Source organism: Ursus americanus, chromosome 2, assembly GCF_024610735.1.
Source record: "Ursus americanus isolate L20-20 chromosome 2, mUrsAme1.1.p, whole genome shotgun sequence".
NCBI classification, from domain to species: Eukaryota; Metazoa; Chordata; class Mammalia; order Carnivora; family Ursidae; genus Ursus; species Ursus americanus.
Genome location: NC_142128.1, coordinates 98,270,804 through 98,293,819, shown reverse-complemented (window position 1 = coordinate 98,293,819; position 23,016 = coordinate 98,270,804). Strand labels below are relative to the sequence as shown.

The 23,016-nt window shown below is 41.4% G+C and overlaps 1 protein-coding gene and 1 long non-coding RNA gene across 10 annotated transcripts in view; both read right to left on the bottom strand.

The window, feature by feature from the left end:
• DISP1 (dispatched RND transporter family member 1) overlaps positions 1-23,016 on the bottom strand; it is a 174,937-nt gene that overhangs the window by 135,291 nt on the left and 16,630 nt on the right. The gene's annotated exons all lie outside the window — the stretch shown is intronic.
• On the bottom strand, positions 691-22,634 carry LOC148110689 (uncharacterized). The gene is made up of 2 exons (XR_015723159.1): positions 11,538-22,634; positions 691-11,027 (listed from the first exon to the last, which is right to left on the bottom strand). It is a non-coding gene; the product is annotated as an uncharacterized LOC148110689 (long non-coding RNA).

Sequence of the window (23,016 nt, the reverse complement as noted above, 5' to 3'; positions counted from 1 at the left end):
TCTTAGTTCTATAACTTAGGGTATCTTAAGAGAGGTATCTTAACTTGTCAAAGCCACAGCTGTTTTACCTGAAAATGACGACACTAGAAGCCACTGTTACATAAGTTGTTTTCAGGTTCAAATGAGATAACGCGTTCAGCACAGAAGCTGGCATGTTATAAACACCCAACAAATGTCAGTTTACAGACAAGACAGGCATGACCACTATGTGGCCACAAGTGTGAACCCTTAACTCTTCAGTCAGTCACACTATTGAGCAGAAACACTGCTGCTGAGCTGTAGGGCACGCAGCTATGGTTCCACTGGCTTTCACAAAGAGATGGCTGATGAAGCTTTGTTCCCAGTGTAGGGGTTAGCACTGATCTTACAGAATATAAAAGAATAATCAGGACAGCCATCTAGAACTTCATGAATACTGAAGCTAGCCCAGATAGGAATCTGAATGCCACTCAGTAGTCATGACATGTTACTCAACCTCTGGGTTCTACTTTCCTCATCCCTGTAATGGGGATAATACCACTTACCTAACAAGTCTGTTAGAATAATAAGGAATAATCCATGTTACATGCTTAGCAGATGTCCAACACATTGTAAGTGGCCAATGAATGGTACTAAGGTAACTACAATAATGACAGGCACTTTACTTCTCTTACAATCAGATAACAGAAGAAATGGGCTTACACTGTTCTATTTCTTTAAAAAAAAAAAAACTATTTCTTTTAAAGTAAAAAATACCACCTATTGGAATGCAGTTCTTTCTGAGCGAGGGAGATACATATATATCTCATTCCTATCCTTCCACAAAGGGAATTCAAATAGATGAGTGAATGAATGAATCGATGAATAAATTAAATAACTAAGTCACTGAAATGACTTCATCTATTATGAATTAATTCACTAACTTACTGAAATACAGCCACCTCAGTGATATAATACAGTTGCTACTGATAACCAGAAACTCCTCACCAAGCCCCAGCTGATGGGAGCCCTAGAGACATCAAGTGGAGACGGTTTTTTAAGTCTCAGCTTTGTTCTGCAACGTCTTGACTCTCCCTTATTATAAAATAAAGAGAATTATTACTAATCTTAATATAAGTTGAATAAAAGTTTATTAGCTTTGAATGAAAGGAACCAGTCACAAAAGGTCTCATACTGCTATGACTCCACTTCTGTGGGATGTCCAGAATAGGCAAATCCACAAAGAAAGTAGATTAGGGGTTGCCTGGTGCTGAGGCGGGGAGAGAAGGGTGAGGAGCAGGGACTGCTTGTGGACACGGAGTTTCCTGTAGGGGCATTCACATTTTTCTACTAGTAGATGTGATGGTTGCACAACCATCTGTAGATATACTAAAAATCATTGAACTGCACACTTACAATGTGTGAACTGTTCTGCTATGTAAAATATATCTCAATAAAACTTCAAAAATTAGAGTTATGTATTAGCATTGAGCATGTGTTCTGACTTGTTTTTCATGAATGTCAGTAGTTTAAGCTACAGGACTTGGCTCTTTAAGTTTTGTTTTGTTTTTTTAAATGAGCTGGCAATATGACACCCTATGATACTTCCTAAAAATGGAAATTATATCACCATCACCAAAAAGTGTATAAAGTAATAAATCAATAATTCCTGGGTTTATCTCAAAATCATCTTTCATTTCAGTGAAAAGATGATTTATACACTTCCTTGAAAATGGAATTTCTGGCTAAAATGAGGATTGAATGACTCCAAGAAATGGTATCTAAACCTGTTACCTATTAGAAAAGAGCCCACGGAAGAATTTATGTCCTACATGCTTCGGCTAGCTTTTGTTTCTGGCAATACGGCACACCAGGATACCTAAAACCCTTCTGTAGTGGATGCCGGGGTTCCACGGCTTGGATCTTGCCCCTAAGGACTCAATCCCACAGCTGCCAGGAACGTTAGCTGCTGTTGGCTCCCAGCCGTATCTCGCTCCGGGAATCACTCTCACCCCAAGCCCTCCATCACTAGGGGGAGATGTGGTACTATCAGCCCCAGCGTGCAGTAGTCCAACTGCTAGAACTTTCCCAGTAATGCTCTGGGATGAAAACCAGAAGGGGCATGCATGGGCAGAAGCATCTCGGGCCCTGAGAGGCGAGGGGAAAGCAGTAATTACAAGGTATATGGAACCAGACGGCTCTTGCTGGGTGCTGCTGACGCCATGAGCAGAGATAGCAAAGGCTGAGTGTGATGAATCACCAACTGAAGGTGAAGTAGCAAAGTCAAAGGACCTCCCTGGCAGCATATAACACACTTTCTCTTGTCTGACGACCAAAAAACGGAGGCTTAGGCCCAGGACAAAACACAAATGAGTTGAGCTCCTGATTGCATTTTCAGCCCCCTCAAGTCAGCTGCACCAAGGTCCAGATTCTGACTGGGAAGAAATGGAACCCCAAGACATAAGATGAGGACATGTGGATGCTGCAAATTCTGAATTCCCAGATTCGGAGGAACCATCTGATCCTTGCTGAAGATGACACAGAGGTTCCTACCTTACAAGACAACCTGTGTCCTCCAGGATCGATGTGTACTTCTCCTCCTGCCTACAAGCCAATCACAAAGACCAATGCTCGGGAAGCACTGAACCCGCTCAGGAGGGAAAAACCATATGCCGCAGGAGCTGCAGGACTGGCTCAGCCAACGTGCACAGCAGAGCCAGAGAGTAAGCGCAGGACTGTACCCTGAAAATGCTGGCTCAAGACGATGGGACCTAAAGTTGGGTAAAGGAGAGCTCATCCAGCTGGGAGCGCTCTCCCATGACAAAGGATGTAACCTGGACAAGGACCCTGGAAATGACATTATGACACTACGAAGACGGTGCAGGAGAAATGCCAGAACTGCTGTGACAGACGGTGAAGTAAGGGAAGGAAAGGCTCAGAGAAGTGGGCATGCTTGACAGCGTGCACCAGGTCAGGCTGGAAAAGCCGCTGGCCAGCTATGCTCCAGCAGGGCCCAGGGGACACTGCATCTCCCAAATCAATGAGGATCGCCCCTGCAAGAAGGCTCCCCGTATTGCTGAGAAGCTCAGTGCTAGCTGTCCTTGTAAAGCCAGGCTGGCCACTGGAAACACTGCTGGAGAGCTGGGTTCCTTGAGGCACAAAGTCCTGGCCCCAGTGCCTGGATATGTGATAATCCCAGGGTCCAGGGCTGCCCAAGGGGCTGACTCCAGGATCGGTGGCAACCACACTGTGCTTAGCTTCTCCCTCTGCCCAATCTCAATTCACAAGCCCTCATTTCCCTACAGGTGTTGTTGCCAAAAGAATTGTCTAAAAAAAACCCTGCATGCAAATCTCTGCCTCAGATCTCTATTCCCAGGAGAACCAGACCTAAGACAAACTTAAACATTCCAAAATGCTGGATGAAATAAAATAAACATTCCTTAAACACACAGTAAGAAATTAAGCGCTGAGAGGCCAAAACCAGGCAGGAGTGGGAGACCAGAGCAGTCAGCATGAACTGATTGTGGTTGCTGGGGAGAGACTGACCAGTTTCAATAACCAAGAAGCTCGAATTTTAACACCTATCAAGTAGCTGGAAATGAGGACTTAACCCTGAGAGACAGGGAACTGGAATAAAACGCCTTCATAAAACCAATTTCCCCATCAAGGTAACTTAGCTATACCTTGGCCTGGGTTCTAAGTGGATAAAAAAAAAAAATTCCCCAAAAGCTACACTGAGAATTTGAGTTATATGCCAGTCTTCACAAAGACCTGAAGTTCAAATTTATAGTACCTGCATGATCCAAGAAATCCAAGGCTCAGAAATTTATAAAAAGAGTGATCTCAGGCCAACACTAGCCATGGGATACATAGCAGAAACAAATGTGTAACTACTCTGGGCCTGCAGAATTCCAACAATTAAAGCCTTACTGACGATGAGCTCTCGGCCCAAAGCTGCAAAGCACAGGAAGAAATAATCTACCATGAGGGAAAGAACAGAAACGAAAGACAACAATTAGACAACAAAACACTTCAAATAATAGTACAGATAGAAATTATAAAGTAAGTATGCTTAGAATTATTAAAAACAAGTCACTATAAAACTTTGAGGAGGAAAAAAAAAAAAGAAAATACCAGAGGACAGGTGAACTTTGGGGGTAAAAAGAAAGAACTTTAAAAGCACTGAAAAAAAAAAAAAGCACAGTGGGTTCAAGTACAGATTAGAGAAACAAATTGTAAGGAAAAGCTTCTAGGAAAAAGACAATAATGGTTTGTTAATAGGTAAAACAGAATCTGAAGAATTAGGGAAGAACAATTTATAAAAAGCATAATGATATAAAATATGATGATGATTATGGTACTTAGTGATCAAAGCAGAGACATTAAAAATAAGCACAGGTAGTGGGTGGATACTGTGGTTACCTTGCCAACATCCATGTCCCCTACGTTGGTTTTTTTGAGTGTTATTCCTGCTTCACATAACCTGTATGTTTTGGGGGACTAGAACCACCCTCATTCTAGAAACGGGGTGTGAAACCCAGATGCAAGTTAAATCAGTTTAATTCCTGCCCCCAACCCCACCCTGAGGTCTGGAGAGGCTTTCTGCTAACTTCTGGGAAACAACCTCTCTCGACCTGGAGCTGGGGCAGCCATTTTGTAACCATGCAGGAAGCCAGCCTAAACACAAAGTCAACATGTAGATCAGAGCAGAGCTGAGAGAACTGCAGACAAAGAGAACAAGAGTCTTGATCGAATAGCACTTAAGACTGACCTATCTCCAAACTTTCCAGTTAGGTAAACAGAATACATCCCTGCTGTTTTATTTGGCTAGTTAGGTTTTCTTTTATTTGCAACTAGAAGCATTCTGTCTGATACACATGGTAAAAGGTAAAGTTCTAGCTGATCTATCACTAAAATTTCCACCCATTTAGATTGAATACAAGTTTTGAGCTAAAAACTATTAGGCTGTCTTTCAGAAATGGCTGAGGAAGCAAAACAAGGGTATGCCTGACATGGGAGACTTTCAGGAATGCTAAGATTGTAATTCCCTAGGAGACAGGAACATTCCCAAATCAGATGCCCTGCATATGCTAACACAAATTGTACAGAAAAGGGTAAAGATGATGGAGCCAAAGGGAAAACAGGACATTTGTGAATGAGGTTTGCCTCTGGAGAAGTCCACTGAGCACCAAACTACCTCATCTTAACAGTCTTTGTTTTCATGCTATTTTGTTTAAACTTTACTATTTTAAAAAATTGAAAGATTTCTAGTTAAAAGATTTATTCCCACTTACTCCCAAAACTCCACTAAAATGGCTGTAAAGGCATTTTTTTAAAAAGTATGAAACACTTAAGCATAAAGACTAGAAGCAATTATAGACAAAGGAAGTTAATCAAATTTTGGAAGCCGGAAAGCAGAGGGGTGAGTAGTTTCTGGAGTAGCAGAGCAGAGAAAATTGAAACCTAACTGTGTGTAGTAAACAGGATGCCAACGATACGGTAATTCACAACCAAGGATCCTAGATAAGGTTCAGGAATGTGGGCACAGTGGTGGCTGGGGCTAGAATCAGGAGGACAGAACTCTGCATGAGACAGCTGGGTGTCAGTCACACTTTCTCTCCAATTCTCTAACTCTCGCTCCAGGAGGAGGAAAGCAGTTACTCTCTGGGGAAGAAACGGACTCTGACAAACTCCACACTGAGAGGCTGCAGGCGCAGAGTGCAAGGATGAGACACTGCAGGGAAGCAGACAAGACAGAGGCAAGTTTATATACCAAGCAGTGAGCTCCCCACTTCCCCGGCTCTCTCCCCTACTCAACTGCCAGAACCTGGCGGCCAGTCTTACAACCCCTGGGCAGGAGACAGGATTTCTCTTTGGGAAGAAAATCAGAAAAGACTACCGGCATTAAGAGCCAGGGACGTGTCAATAAAATAAATCTGGTCTTCAACGAACAGCCCTGGAATGAAACCCATGCACACAGCTTCCACTAAGACTTCTCATATTCTCCTCATGTGAGGAATTTTTCTACGTGAAAGATAGAAATCAGGCAGAAAAACAAACGGCAAAGAAATAATACAGTACACAAAGAAATTGGCTTTTTTTAAACTGAAATTAACATCTTCAGAGAGATGTGATGAAAGTGTGTCCACAAAACAGTAACAGGGCGTATCCAAAGGAATGTTTACACAAAAAGAAAAAGCTTTGGGGATTTTAAAATTAAAACTACTTTCACGACCTTTCTACTTAGCATTGTGCCCACCCACAAGGGGTAGAAAGTAACAATTTAATAAGAATAGCTAACCCAACAGAGCACTTCCTACGTGTCATATGCCAAAATGCAGAAACTTAAACACATATATAATACTAAGACTGGTAGATAAAGTAGAGGAAAAGTCCCAGACACTAGAAAGACAGAAAGAAGGAAAAAAGAAAATTAGAAGACCAAAATCCAGGAGATCCAATACTAGACTCTAGAAATTCTAGAAAAGAGAAAAGGGAGCAGAATAAATAATCAAAAAGATAATACAAGAAAATGTCCCATAAACTCCAAGAAAAACAAGTTATGGGAAAAAGTGAGTATAACTGCAATCACTCTGTGACTCCATTATAATACTGAATTATAATAATGAAATCACTGGCCAACCAAAAATCGTGTACCTGTTATGGTGGAACAATGTTGAGGGGGAGAGGGAGAGAACTGACAAGTGAGATATAAAAGAGGTCAATACTCAACTGCCTCACTAAAAAATCAACAGATAAGTGACAAATGAAGAGATGGCATCACAAATAATGTTTAAAAATACAGAGGTAAATACCAGAAGAAACCACGAAAAGAATTCAAACCAGGTGCCTCTGGGGCTACTGACCCACACCTCTCTTTAGAGGCTTGACCGCACTGTTTGACTTTTTAACAGTAATCAAACCTGTAAACCTTTGTGAGAAAGAACCGTTTATAATATTAAATAACATGAATTATCTTTCCATACATTTTTACATTCTTTTATGTCTAAATTAAATCATAAGTTTTTCTCATATGGGTCCTCTTGCACGTCTTATTGTTTCATTCTAGATAAAGTGTGTCTTTGGTTACTATTATGCACAACACTACAAAAGTTTTGTAACAGGCTCTTATTACCTATTTTACATACGTTTTTTAACTGAAATTATCCTTGTTTTTAATATTCTTAAATCCACTAATAATAGAAACTATTTTCATGACCTTTCCACTTAGCATTGCGCCCACCCACAAGGGGTAGAAAGTAACAATTTAACAAGAATAGCTAACCCAACAGAGCACTTCCTATGTGTCATATGTCAAACCAGGAAGTTCATAATCTCTAGTCTTCACATCTATTTTTCTATTGAGGTACACCTGATACTAGTGTCAAGTGTACAACACAATGAGATTTCATATTTGTACATACTGCAAAATGACCACAAGAATTAAGTCCAATTACCATCTGATACCATAAGTTACAAACTTTTTTCTTATGAGAAGTTTCAAGTGAAAGTGTGTCACTTTCAAATATGCAATACAGTATCATTAACTATAATCACCATGCTGTACATAACATCCCCACAACTTACTTATTTTATAACTGGAAATTTGTACCTTTTGACTCCCTTCACACATTTTGCCCACCTGCAACCCCAGCCTCGGGCAACCGCCAATCTCTTCCCTATATCCACGAACTCAGTTTTTCATTTTTTAGATTCCACATGTGAGATCATATGATATTTACCCTCTTATGTTTGACTTATTTCACTTAGCATAAAGCCCTCAACGTCTATCAGTGTTGTCGCAAATGGCAAGATTTCTACGGCTGAGTATTATATTTACATATTTATATGTTATACACACACATATATATTATCATGTTTTATCTATTCATCCATCGATGGACACTTAGTTTGCTTCCACATCTTGGCTAGTATAAATAATGCTGCAATGAACATGAGGGTACAGATACCTTTTGAATTAGTGCTTTCATTTTCTTTAGATACTCAGAAGTAGAATTGCTGGATTATACAGTAGCTGTATTTTCAATTTTCTTGAGGAACCTCCACACTGTTTTCCACAGTGGCTGTACAAATTTGCATTCCCCCCACCCCAAAAAAATTAAAAAATAAAACATGTGTAGAAGCATAGAAAAAAATTTACCTTCCCACTAACAGTGCACGAAGGTTCCCTTTTCTCCATAACTTCACCAACTTGTTATCTCTTGTCTTTTTCATGATGGCCATTCTAACAGGCGTGAGGTGACATCTCACTATGGCTTTGATTTGCATTTCCCTGATAACTGGTGATGTTGAGCAGCTTTTCATGCACCTGTTGGCCAACTGTATGTCTTCTCTGGAAAAAGGTCTGTACAGATCCTCTGCCCATTCATTAATCATAATATTTTTTGCCACTGAGTTGTATGAGTACTTTTATATTTGGATTTTAGCCCCTTATATCAGAAATACGATTTACAAATATCTTCTGATGTTCAGTAGGCCACCCACAAATCTTTAAGGTAGTGTTCTGTTTAGGCCACCAGGCAAAATGCAACAAGCTGTAACAGCTGTAACAAAGAAATACAGAAACACAAGGGCTTGAGTAAGAGAGTTTATTTCTCTCTCACATAACAGGTCAAAGGTGAGTGAGTCGTCTTCATCACTTGGTGTCTGGATCCAAGGCTGCTGCTTCAATTCTTGTCATTTCCCAGCCAAAGAGAAACAGGAAATGAGGACATCCAGGGCGAATAACTGTCTTTAAGAAGAGGACCCAAAAGTTGCCCACAACTTTTCCTTTCCTTTCTAGGGTCCCAAACTTAGTCACAGGGCCGCGTTCAGGTGCGTCTTGTTAGGGAATGCACTTAGACCTGGAGAGTCATGGGTTAGCTGATACTGGGGTGGGACTGGGAAGTTGTCTCTCAAAAGAAGAAAAAAAAAAAAATGATTACTGGGGTATAGTTAGCAGTCTTTGTCACAGGTAGGTATTCTAGTCCCTACTTCTTAAATGAGGAAATTGAGATTCAGAGCTATCTGCCAAAGGTCCCATAGCTAATAATAATTAAGCCAGGATTAAACTGCATATTTTATCTCTAGATCCTATATTATTTCTACTAAATCATGCTCAGGGACAAAAGGAATATACATATTTTAAAATTTCTTGCTAGGGGCCCCTGGGTGGCTCAGTCAGTGAAGCGTCTGTCTTCAGTTCAGGTCACGATTTCAGGGCCCTGGGATCGAGCCCCTGGGATCAAGCCCTCTGGGATCGAGCTGAGCAGGGAACCCACTTCCCCCTTTCCCTGCCTCTTCCCCCACCCCCACTCATGCTCTCTCAATCTCTCTCAAATAAAATCTTTTTAAAAATTTCTTGCTAAATATAGCACAACCAGATTGGTTCTAACCAAACACCTCTGGGTCCAGAAGCTCTCCACTCACAGTAGTACTGACTGTCCACTTCCATCTGAGGGGTTTAACAGTAATGATCTCCCCAGTGGCAGCAGTCATGCAAGATGATGCTGACTGTCCTCAGGACTCACCTCTCCCACCCCTCTATGTTTCTAGACCTATAACTAGACTCAAGTCCCACTAGGGATACAAAGTGTGACTCATGAGGAAGTGTGCTACATTTCAAAAGAACTGCTTGGGTTTTCTAATTTATACAAGCAGAAATCCAAGGAACATGTATGGGAATGGATAGTTAAGGCTGTGGATAATAGAAGACAGATCAAGTTGGATCGAGCTGAATTTACTGATATGGGCTCACAAAGAAGAAGTTCTGCATTTAATGTTGCAGCTCAGGGAGTTAGCAAAGGCTCTAATGATTGGTTGGTTCGTTGGTTGATTGGCTGAAAGGTAGATCAAAAGATGCTGTGCTGTGAGCAGACGGGAACTGCCCAGGCTCCCTTGGTTTAATGCAGAGGAAGGGATTCAAAGCCTCAGGGAGATTGCACTGTTAGAGTGGATTGTCATTTAGGACCTGCTCACTCAGCAGGGGAGGATCGAGAAGACATAATTTTCACCCATACTTTGAGAAATAAATTTGTGAGGGAGGGGTCCCAACATCCTTGAAGAGCTCCATTAATTGCTCTCCTCTGTAAGCCAGACCTTAAACTGGGAACTCCAACCAATTCAACTGGAAAACCTGAACGCAATGGGAGTAATTGGATCCCAGGGTGGCAGCTGCCAAGTGACGGCAGTCAACAGCCAAAGGCAAGGTGGGTGTAGTTACTGTAATGGACAGCAGCCAAATCAGCCATCAGAATAGCGGGACTCATACAGACCTATGGCACTGGCTGGTTAACCATGGTGCCGCCAGAAGCAATGTAGATATGAAGTCTACTAAATTCCTACCTGATCCATAGAAGCAGAAAAAATCTAGGTCAAGTGAACAAAAGTCTAACTCACACATACAAACAGAGCCATGGTCTCTCAGTCAATTCCCAGACTTGAGCCAGTTTACAGCGCTAGAGCCCCACCCTGCTTTTTTAAAGTAGGCTCCGTGCCCACCATGGAGCCCAACACGGGGCTTGAACTCATGACCCTGAGATCAAGACCTGAGCAGGTATTAAGAGTCAGAGGCTGAACCGAATGAGCTACCCAGCTGCCTGCTCCCAGATCCAGAGCTCCTTGAAAGAAGGGGAGGTCCCGTCCCCTTGAGGAAGGACCCTGGCACACTACTGAAAATGAATACAGGTAATTGTTCTCCCAGCATTCCCCCCAAAGGCACCTACGTAGGCTTTTCATAGGCTGTGCACTGGGGAAATGGAAATAATCAGGCCTTTCAAGGACTAATGAACACTGGCTCTGAAGTGACAGACTCCGGGGAATCCAAAACATCATGTGGCCCTCCAGTCAGAGTAGGGGTTTATACAGAGGTCAGGTGATCGATGGAGTTTTGGCTCAGACCTGTCTCACACGGGTCCTGTGGATCCCCAAACCCATCCTGCAGTTATTGCCCCAGTGCCAAAATGCATAATTGGGATACACATACTTAGCAGCTGGCAGAATCCGCACGTGGGTTCCCTGACCTGTGTAATGAGGAAAGGCCAAGCAGAAAGCAGTAGAACTGTCCAAACCTAGGAAAACAGTAAATCAGAAGCAATACCACATCCCTACAGGGACTGCAGAGCTTACTGCTACCATCAAGTTGCTGAGAGCCGCGGGGGTGGGGATGCCTAGCACATTCCCATGAAAATCCTACTGGACCTGTGCAGAAGACTGATGGATCCTGGAGAATGATGGGCCATCCGAAGTTTAACCAAGTGGGAACTCCAAGTACAGCTGCTGTGCTAGATGTGATCCCACTGCATCCCACTGTGTAAGCTAATGCATCCTGCTGGCACCTGGAAGGCAGCGACTGATCTAGCAAATACCCTTTTCTACAAACCTGTCCAGAAGGCCTGCAGGTTGCCTTCAGCTGCCAAGGTCTGCAATACGTCCTCACTCTTCAGCTGTGAGGCATAACTTAGTTCCCAGAGACCTGGATCGCCTTTCCATTGCACAAGGTCTTCCATCGGTCCAGTACACCGATGGCATTGTGCTGACTGGGCCCTACTGAAGTAAAGTAGGAACTACCCTAGCCTTACCGATAAGACATGTCGAGGATGTTGACCACCTCTCCTCTCTGAGATGAAGGGTAAGTTGTTGTATCTGGTCCCTCCTATAACCAAAGAAAGAGGCACAACGCCTGGATTTGGATTTGGAAGGCAACATACTCCTCATTTGGGTGTGTGACTCCAGCCCATTTACCCAGGGACCTGAAAAGCTGCTAGTTTGACTGGGGCTGTGCCCCTTGGGTCACGTGATGCAGCGGATCCCCATGGCGTCTGAAGTGTCAGTGGCAGATGCGAATGTGTTGGGAGCGTCTGGCAGTCCCCTATAGGTTTGTCACCCAGGCCTTCAGGATTTTGGAGTAAGGCCCAGCCATCACCCTCAGACAACTACTCTCCTTTTAAGACACGCTCTTGGCCTGTTACTGGGCCTTAGAACAAATTCAGTGCTTGGCTATGGGCCCCAAACTACCATGAGACCTGAGCTACCCATCATGAACGGAGTGTAATGTGACCCACCAAGCCATCCAGCTGGCATGCACAGCCACACTCCATTATCAAACGTAAGTGGTACAGATGTGGTCAGGCCCAAGCAGGCCTGAAAGCACAAGAGACAAATGACGTGGCCCAAATGCCTGCGGCCCTGACTCCTGCTACGCTGCCTTCCCTGTCCCAGCCTGCACCCACGGCTTCATCGGGACTTCCCTACGGTTTGCTGACAGATGGAGACTCAGCACTGGCTTCCAGGTGGGTCTGGCTGACAAGCAGGGGACACCACCAGAACGGGCGCAGCTCCAGCACTACACCTCCTCCCTGGGACAGCCCTCAAGGATAGCGGTGAAGGGAAGTCCTCTCAGTGGACAGAACTTTAGGCAGTGCATCTGGCTGTGTACTATGACTGGAAGGAGAAATGGCCAGCCACTGTTCATTGTAACGATTCACGGGCTGTAGCCAATGGTTTGGCTGGACGGTCAGGGACATGGGAGAAAGATATTCAGAAAACTGGGAACAAAGAAATCCGGGAAAGACGAATGTGGACAGACCTCTCTAAATAGGCAAAAGATCTCTGTGTTCCATGTGAATACTCACCAAGGGTAACTTCAGCCGAGGAGGATTTTAACAATCAAGTGGATAAGATGATCCATCCTGTGGATATCAATTAGCCTCTTTCACCAGCCACCCCCATATCACCCTGCCAGCTCGTGAACAAGGTGGTCACAGTGGCAGGGATGGAGGCTATGCACGGGCTCAGCAACGTGCACTTCCACTCACCAAGGCTGACCTGGCTACGGCCATCACTGAACGTCCAATCTTGCCAGCAGCAGAGAACAAAACTGAGCCCCTAATATGGCACCATTCCCCAGGATGACCAGTCAGCTACCTGGTGGCAGGCAGATCACACATGGCCTCTTCCATCATGGAAGAGCAGCATTGTGTCCTTACTGGAATAAACATCCTGGATATTGATCTGCCTTCCTTAAACACAATGCTTCTGCCAAAACTACCATCTGTGGACTTATAAAATACCTCATCCACCATCATGGTCTTTCACACAGCATTGCTTCTGATCAAGGAACTCACTTCAGCACAAAAGAAACGCAACAATGGACCCGTGTTCTTGGAATTCACAGTTCTTACCATGTTTCCTATAATCCTGAAGCAGCTAGCTTGATACAACAGTGGAATGGCAATAAAAATAAATTGCTTGGTGTATGTCAAGGAAAACAGTAACAAAAGAAGAAGAAGAGGGGAGAATCAAGTATTTTTCATACTTGCTTGATTTGTCCACATGAAAAACAATTTAAAATGATGGCTAATCTTAATGTCTCACAAAATTTTCATGAGCAATTCAGGGATAACCGTTAAGAATAAGTGAATTAATGTAAGTGGGATAAAAGTTTACAAATGAGCTTTTTAAAAACAATCATTATGTTTCATAATATGTCTACTTAAAAAGAGTTTCCAAAATTTTTTTGGAAAAAACTTAGCTATACTAAGTTAAATGATGGATAGTCATAGACTATCTTGACCATTTCCAAATAACATAAAGTAATAAAACATTAATTGTTGAACAAAAGTTTATGTACTTTTTACTTCTTAAATTTTACAGAGAGACAAAAGATATTTAGGTCTGTTAGCAAACATGTCCTTTGCCACACTGAAAAGCTGTACTTAGGGGAGGCGTATACCTCCAGAAGTTGTGAAGTAGGGTATTCATAAATTCACTAATACACTACAGACGGTTAGTACGTGGCAGATAGTTCATAGTTGCCTGCTCCCTAGTTTTCACTGAAAATTAAGGTTACTAAAGATTAAAAATTCTTATCGACTATGTAAATGAAACTACTAGAAATAATATCGAAGAAGAAGAAAAGTATACAAAGTATGCAAGGAAAATAAGATGTGTTTGTGATAAGGAAAAGTATACAAAGTTTGAATGATATGATTTTGTTGAAAGTAATTTGTCCTAATACAGGATATGATTGGCTGTTCCGGAATGAGAAAAAGGAAAAGAGCAGGACAAAAACTTGAGTAGATATTTTATTTATTTTGTGTTTATTTATTTACTGTGTGTTCAAGCTGCTAATATTAAATAGTGTTTTTGTAAGTTGGAAAAAAAAAAAAAGGTGGGGGTGCCTGGGTGGCTCAGTCAGTTAAGCGTAGGACTCTTGATTTCGGCTCAGATCATGATTTCAGGGTTGTGAGACTGGGCCCCACATCAGGCTCCACACTCAGAAGGGAGCCTGCTTAAGATTCTCTTTCTCCCTCTCCCTCTGCCCCTCCGCATGCACGCATTCTCTCTCCCCCTCTCAAATAAATAAATCGTAAAAAAAAAAAAAAAAAAAGAACCTTAATATCAGAAGTATACTGGTGTAAAACTAGAATGACAGATTTTCTTGGATTATTGGTCTGCTTTTATTAAGAAATTGAAAAAAGATTTTTCTTTATCTTTTAAGTAATCTTCCTGGGGAACCTAAGTTTTGTGTGTTATCAGAATGATTTCCTGGGCTTCATGTTGTCTTTATCAGGTCTTTGATTACTTAAAACCAAACTTTCTCAGTATTAAAAGAGCTGAGGGTTTGTTCACAACTATGTTACCTCCTGTCTCCCTTTAAGAAATTTCTGTCACTTTGGTTAAATAGATAATGAAGTATTATAATCATCTATGATACTATCTAATCAAGCATTCAAATTTTTTGACATTTTTGACAAGCTTTCCAATATCAAATTCAAAATAAAGTCTTTTTGATCTAAACTAACTTTGATATTTTAAAGAGGGTCCCTGGAAAATCTCAAAGGATTTGTCTCTCACTTTGTGAGAGATGTTAAACTAATTAGGTTTATTCAAATAAACTGCATGCAAAGTGTTGTCAAATAAGTGATGATAAACTTTCTTTCCATTGTATTTGTATGGACACATACTATTAATGTAAGTATCTCAGAACTGTATGAAGTGCATAGAAATTTGTCAGTACTCTTGATGTTCACGATGTGTTCAGCATCATGTTATCAGTCATAATTCTGGTTATTATGTTAAAGTATCGTATGTCACTGAAATAAAGTGCCTTGTCAGTTACATTAGAATGACCTCTCACTAGATTTTTATCCATGGCCATTTTATAGTCTTTTGTCATTCACAGACAAAAGACTTGTTTTCACTCCTGATCCTTCTCTGAAAGTGTTTTTGCAATCAGCTACAGGTAGAGAATGCCCAAAGATGCCATCACTTGAGTAACTCTGAGACCATGCCAGTGGACTAATTTTCCAAACTAATGAAGTTGATGGGGTCATAAAACTGCTCATCAAAGATCAACCAGAACAAGAATTAATTACATGAGAACGAATGAACCGATGAGGAGGGTTATAAATTTTTTAACAACTTTTTGTTTGAAACATTGCTCATTCTTTAATATCTGGGTTTCCTCTTAAACTGTCTTTAATTTACAGCAACCTGGTAAAGTATACTTTTGTGAAAAGAGCTGAAACAATTAGTTTTTCTCTCTCCCTGGTCCTTCCAGAGCTCAAAACCTCTTACTATTTTTGTTTTCATGGCAATATAGTTATTGGCCTAAGTCCAATAAAAATCTGTTTTCCTTGTAATAAGAACTAATCAAAAACACTGGTTTTATTACCAAGGCTTTGACTCAACTGTCATACTTGAGAATGATGTACACAATTAGATATGACCAGACAGTTTTAAGAAACAAAAATGGTCTTTATGAAGCCACTGCTAATAAAATTCTCTTGGGAAAAAACTGGCCTGGTAATTGGCTCACATGTTTCCCAGCCTTATAGGTGAGTAAGAAATGTCACTTCCTAGGAGACCCAGGAAACTTAAAATATTTGGGGAATCTCAGGAAGAGAGGAATTCAGCCAAATCTATAGGTACTGAAGGCAAAATCTAGTGACAAGTTCCTGGCTTGGCTTCCTAGCCATGAGAAGCATTTAAATCTAATTTGAGAGTCCTCCTTAAAAGTTCTAGGAAGGCAAACTTAAAAATTTGAGTCTATCTGGTCAATCCCTGTTCTTGCTGCACTTGTGTAAATAATCAGGCCAAACTTAATGAGACCAGGCTTATTTTGCAAACTTTATCTTTGATAGACATGGGAGTGACTATAGAGAGAAAAATAATGTTTCAGCAGCTAATTGTATCCATCTTGGGGGTCTTAATTTCTACTCTTGTTTGTTGAGCTTAAGGTTTTGTTATCTACCTTATAAATTGGACTGGATCCTGAATTCGTCTGGCTTCCTCCGATATCTGGCTGTAATTCTCCAAATTAACATTTCCAATTTTTCTCCCGCCCTTCTGCGTTGGAAGCACTGAGAACCAATACCATCCTCTTCTTGAAGCCCTGCAAGCTGAGGATAGCTGACTTGATTTGAACATCTGAGAAATCGCCACAACAGACCACGTGTGAGCAACCTTCCTGCCTATAGCCATGTGGGCCACTCAGGAAGTTCACTGGAACACGTGGTGACCCCACAGAGACATTCAAACTGCAAACCAGGAAAATCTGTCAGATTGTCACTGCCTATCCTCACTCCACCATCTCTCAGATGCTTTGAACCCAACACCTAGAAATCTTAACTGACTGTCTTCTGGACTCAAAAACAGAGTTTAAAGTTTGTTCTAGGGGCGCCTGGGTAGCGCAGTCGTTAAAGCGTCTGCCTTCGGCTCAGGGCGTGATCCTGGCGATCCGGGATCGAGTCCCACATCAGGCTCTTCCGCTGGGAGCCTGCTTCTTCCTCTCCCACTCCCCCTGCTTGTGTTCCCTCTCTCGCTGGCTGTCTCTCTGTCACATAAATAAATAAAATCTTTAAAAAAAAAAAAGTTTGTTCTAAACATTAATCTTTGTTTTTCTTTTGTCTCTCGAAAAATGTCCCTTCTTCAATGCCTGACTGCTCATACCATAGAGAGACCTAACGTAGGTGGGTACCTACTCCCACCTATACTACCACCTTCCTGAAATGAGACACAACTATTTGACAGGATTACCTCTTCCCAGGACTGAGACTGGTTCGGTGGGTTGTGGGACAGTCTACCAACTCGGGGTTTGGACTATGAGACTTCTTGGGAAAGTTTCACATGGGGGAATGACAGGGTTCAGGACATGCTACCCCAGAATACGGCACCTTAGCATGTGACTATTATAAACTGAAGGAATTTAAGAAATAGCACATGCAGGAAGGCCTATTTGAACTTCCCCTGAAGTAGGTTGTAAGACCCTCAAATGAGAGGTACCCTTGCAGGATCTGAAGGAGCATACTTCTCTCTATAGATGGAGGGACACCAAGAAGACTCTCTTTTCCTCTGTTTACCACTTTCAGCTCATACTCCTTTTTGTCTTATTGTATTTTTCATTTTCTCTACACTGTTGATGAAACCTAGGATGAAAATCAGGTTTTAACCATTTCTTTGGTCTTCATTTCCTTCTGAAGCCTCTTGTATCACATAAAATTTGTATTACATAAATTTGTCATTAATTTGTCTTTTGTTATAGAGAACTTAGAAAGGTAGAAGGGAAATTGATTTTCTTCTTCCCTATAATAAAGCACCAGATGACTTCCAAAAAAAAAAAACTTTTGAATACTCCCCTTTCTGGAGGCTTATACTGGCTGTCCTCTTGAGGGAGAAAGAGAAAAGTCTGAAAACAGATCTTTTAATGGGGTATTAAGTATTGCTTTATATTGAATCTTATTCTGAGATGAACAGGAGCCAAGAATTACTTAATCTGAGCATCGATTGCCATGTGCAAAGCTCAGATAGGAGCAAATACTCTAAGAATATTTATAATATTAAGGCCGAAATTACCATGAACATGTCAAAACTTATTTGTATTGGAATTCTGCCAAGTTTTGAGAATTTACCTTCTTCAAGGGCCTCAGTAATCTTCAAAGAGATGATAACTGTACCTCATCAGTTCTCTTCATATTTTAGGCTCAAGAACAGTTTTTGGGGGGCACACCTGGGTGGCTCAGTCGGTTAAGCATCTGCCTTCAGCTCAGGTCACGATCCCAGGGTCCTGGGATCAAGTCCCACATCGGGCACCCTGCTCATCAGGGAGCCTGCTTCTCCCTCTGCCTGATGTTCCCCTTGCTTGTGCGCTCTCTCTCTCTCACAAATAAAAAAAATCTTTAAAAAAAAAAGTTTTTTTTATTAAAAGAAATTAGATGAATTTTCCTTGTATCTGTTTAAATTCATGTTTTTAAGTGAAAAAAATCATGCATTATCAAAAATGGTGTCTGTTCTATTTTTCACCTATTCTCCTTATTTAGCAAAAATATTAGGAGGGCATCTAGAAGTAGAAAATAATTTTAGAGCAGTGTTTCCTATATTCTTCTTTATTTCATATAATCTTATAATATGGTTACCTACATAAGATATGTGTTTTCCTTGGCTCACTAAACACTGTTAAATACAATTTTAATGAGAAAGACGCTTAACCCATATATTTTTAACGGGTTATGGTTAACGTTTTATCAAGTTATTATTTCTGTAGCAGGCAGTGTTAATTCAATGTTGTTGGCAGTGGTTTTCAGTTTGTGCTAAGAGAAAAGATGAGCATTTGAAGGGAAACAGTTGCTTGCTTTTAAGTGGTGATGCTGAGTAATGACTAAGTACATTCATCTGCACAGTCAGTATCAACTCCAGACAGATTTTTCCGTGCCTTTTCCTCAAGTGGGTCACGTGATTTGGTGTTTATCATACCTTCAAGTCTCACAAACTATGGAACTTGACCATGAAATCAATCAGCTGCTTCAAAGGACTCTTTGCAAGCAGGTTTTATTTTTTTATTCTGGGGGCCAGGCCACTGCAATGAAGATTGTACATACATTGAGTATGTACATTGAAAACCTTTCTCCCCTTCCTTCACGTTCTTTAAAGTGAGTCTCAACGCACAGATTTCTACAGTACTGTCTAGGTGTCTTCTCCGAATGGTCCCTGCCACCAGCAGAGTTAGCTCTGTGCTAAGGCTAACAGGCCATTACCCAATAGTGTGTATGGCATTTTGTAGCTATCTTTTATAGAGGACAAGTCAACATCTGAGATTGTAAGCTCTGCTCTTTGTCCTCTGATTTTAGGGGTAATGGGGAAGGAGCCTAATCTCTAAAGAACAGCGTCTAAGTTTGCGAAGAACCCACAAAGGTTGTTATGGCGGCACATGGAACTGACAATCTTCTGGATTTATATTCCTGCAAGGTTCTCAACATATGTTTCCTCTATAAATTGTTTGCGGGTCCTTTTTTCTTCTGCAGGATATGTATACATATTATTTACCTTTAATATGTTGGCCTTCGATTGCACTAATGTGAAATGCTTCTCAGATGATTTTCTCAAAAACTGGGTTGTTTTAACATTGAATGTCGGCATTATTATCTGATAAGAGCTACCTCTCCATTTTAACTATTACTCAGTTTGGTGCTTATATGTATATACACATACACATGTGAAATTATGAATCAGGCAATGATGTGTGAAATACGTGGCTGTTATTTTGGGGGCAGTAAGTTTATTTTTGGACAAAAAAGGTATTCTTAAATTTATTTAAATAATATATGCCAAATGCCCATGATGTGTACACACCTATATCTGATGCTGGCTAGAATTTATAAACAGCCATAAATTCTCATCCCTCTCTTCTATGATCCCACATGCTGTACTTGTTGAGTGTAAGCTCTGTAGTGATTCAGAAGAGATTATCGCAGAACGAGATTAGAGAAGACTTCACAGACATAATGACCTGGGTTTCAGTATTTCTTTTTAGACTAAATTTATATTATGCCCTTTTATAAATTTCTGAGAGTGCAGGACACCATGTTCTATTAAATTGTAGACAGTAACTCAAAAGGCACATATCAGTCATCGGAAGCAGCTTCACTGAACAAAAGATAATTTCAAATTTTGAAAGGGTCACTTATTCTTTAAATTTACTTGGGTTACATTTGTATCCTTGACAAAGATAATAATCTTCTTAAACTAAATTGGAGTCATCTAGACTACAAGATACACCAATCACATCATATTCTCTCTGTCCTGGAGTTATCGTCTCCCCTCCAGCTTTGGTAATACTATTGATTTTAATTTTCCAATCCTGATGACCACACTATGCTATATGAAGTGGACAATGGGAATAAGTTGTTGTCTTGCAAATATTTAAAAACTTTTCCCAGGGGCACCTGGGTGGCACAGTTGGTTAAACGTCTGACTCTTAATTTTGGCTCAGTTCATGATCTCAGGGTCATGAGATCAAGCTCTGCACTGAGTGTGGAGCCTGCTTACGCTTCTCTCTCCCTCTCCCTGCCTATGCTCTCTCTCTTAAAAAAAAAAAAAAAGAAAATCCTTTAAAATATCTCATCAGGTTTCAGAACAAACAATAAATATTCCTGGCAATACTGAATTCCACCCCCCTCCCTTATTTTTAACCAAAGGTAGACCTTTTTCAAGTGACTCTAAACTGATGAGCCTTTTATGGCTCAAATACGGACACAACCAGGCTTTCGCAAAGAGGTTACAGAAGATACAGGCCTCTCAAGATCCAGAGTCACCCCCAAAGACAGCCAAAAGAAAGACTAAGACAACACCCTTGAGAGGTGGCAATAGTGGGTAGAACATTAGCCACAAATGGGGTGCCACATCCCTGGAAACCCCAACCTGCAGCTGGCCGACTACACACACAAGTCCAAAAACCTGCATGCCCTGGCAGGGCTAAAGCCAAGCCAAGCTTTCAGGACACATGAGGAGACAGACAGGAGATGGGGCAGAACAACAGCTGTCCCTGGGAAGGAAAGGATCCGTAATGAATTGGTTACCCAAAACCAAATTCATGAGAGTCACAATTCAAAGATCTGATTTTTACAACTGTTTTTTCTCCTGCTAATCTGAATTTGGAAAGGAAGGGATAAAGACAAATGTTTCCCCTGCTGTCTTTAGTATAGACTGGGTACTACAGATAGAGATCTAGGGGAGCTGACTGTGGCAAGAAGTCTTACCATTCCTGGACTTTTATCAATTTTCCCAAGATCCCATCCGCAGACTCCGGAGTGAGTGTGGTGCCCCAGCCATGCCCTCATGGTCACCAGAAACTGCAGGGGCGGAAAATATCTTTTCTCTCTCCCCTTCTAAATTTTGGCTGGGTGTCTGTAACAGAAGACAGAGTAACAAGAGAAAAGCATACTAATTTATTTAACATAAATTTTATATGACAGAGGAGCCTTCAAAAGGAAATTAAGACCAAAGACATGTTTTTATACTAGGTATGACAAGGAATAGAGTCATGGAAAAATGTGATGAGATAAAGTGGTAAAATGGGGAAACTTAGCAAGGACTATTCACTCAAATTCCTCTTGACATCACTCCATCCTCAGAGATAAGGATGATCCCTTCCTCTGGGTTTAGGAAGGGCACCTCTCATGTGCGGATCTTATGACCTGCTTCAGGGGAAGGTTAGAAAAAGTCCTTCCTACACCTGCCATTTCTCAAATTCCTTCAGCTTAAAATATTCAACACGCCAAAGTGCCATATTTTGGGGTAGCATGTCCTCAACCCCATCATTCTCTTTCAAACAAGTTATTTCTGGGGCACCTGGCTGGCTGAAACAAGTTATTTCTTATGACTCTCAATGAAAGAGTTTTGCCAGTTAGTAAGAATGGGTATGTAAGTCCTCCCCCCACCCCCAGGTTCAATGCAAAACACTCAATCAAGCACAACAATGTGGATTTCTTTGGCAATGTAAACCTGATGGCTGGAGAGCCCCTAAAAATGCTATATTATATACTTTCAAATTATTTTTAAAAGTATGGCTGAGCTAGCTATAAAGCATGAGAAATGTTCTAAGGCAGAAATGGTAAGAAAGCACAAATCTAGAGATGAGTTAGTTCTGAAACCAGCATGTCCTAGGGGCATGTGCACAGTCCTGGTGGCTAGAACTTGAAGTGGGGAGAGAAGCTATAGGAAACAGGATAACAGGAGGCAAAACTGGGGGGCCTATGCAAGACGCAAAGCCAGAGCACAGCCTCTCCCACAGAAAGCTTTCAAGGGGAGATAAGGGGCACCTGGGTGGCTCAGTCGTTAAGCGTCTGCCTTTGGCTCGAGGCATGATCCCAGGTCCCTGGGATCGAGCCTCGCATCAGGCTCCTCCGCTGGGAGCCAGCTTCTTCCTCTCCCACTCCCCCTGCTTGTATTCCCCCTCTTGCTGGCTGTCTCTCTGTCAAATAAATAAATAAAATATTTTTTAAATAAATAAATAAATAAATAAATTGATTGATTAATTAATTAATTAATAATAAAGGGGAGATAAGTTAAAAACAATTCATCTTCTTGTCAATATATGCGAAAGAATGGTCAGAAGGAAGGAAAAAAAAGATAAATGCGTATGGGTAAATCTAAACACTGTGTTATTCCTGGGGTTAAAAGATCAAGTCCAGGGAGGCCTGGGTAGCTCAGTCAGTTAAGCGTTGGCCTTCGGCTCAGGTCGTGATCCTAGGGTCCTGGGAGTGAGTCCTGGATTGGGCTCCTTGCTCAGTGGGGAGCCTGCTTCTCCCTCTGCCTACTGCTCCCCGTGCTTGTGCGCACGCTGTCTCTCTCTCTCTCTCTTTCTCTCGCAAATAACTAAAATCTTTAAAAAAAAAAAAAAAAAAGATCAAGTCCCAGAACATATAATACTAATAAAAATAGTTCGTATCAGGAAGAGATTGATCTTGGGTGCCTGGGTGGTTCAGTTGGATAAGCGGCTGCCTTCAGCTCAGGTCATGATCTCAGGGTCCTGGGATCGAGCCCCACAGGGGGCTCCCTGCTCAGTGGGGAGTCTAATTCTCCCTCTGTCCCTCCCCCCAGCTCATGCTCTTGTTGTATAAATATCTTATATTATTTATAATATAAATATCTTGTATATAGATTATTTTGTGAATTTAGAGACTATGCTCCAAAAATCAGAACGTTCAGTAAAAGCTTAGTGTCAAGTGTTTCCCAATAATAGTGTTACAAAGGTTGACTCTAAGGAGAAAATAATGTTAA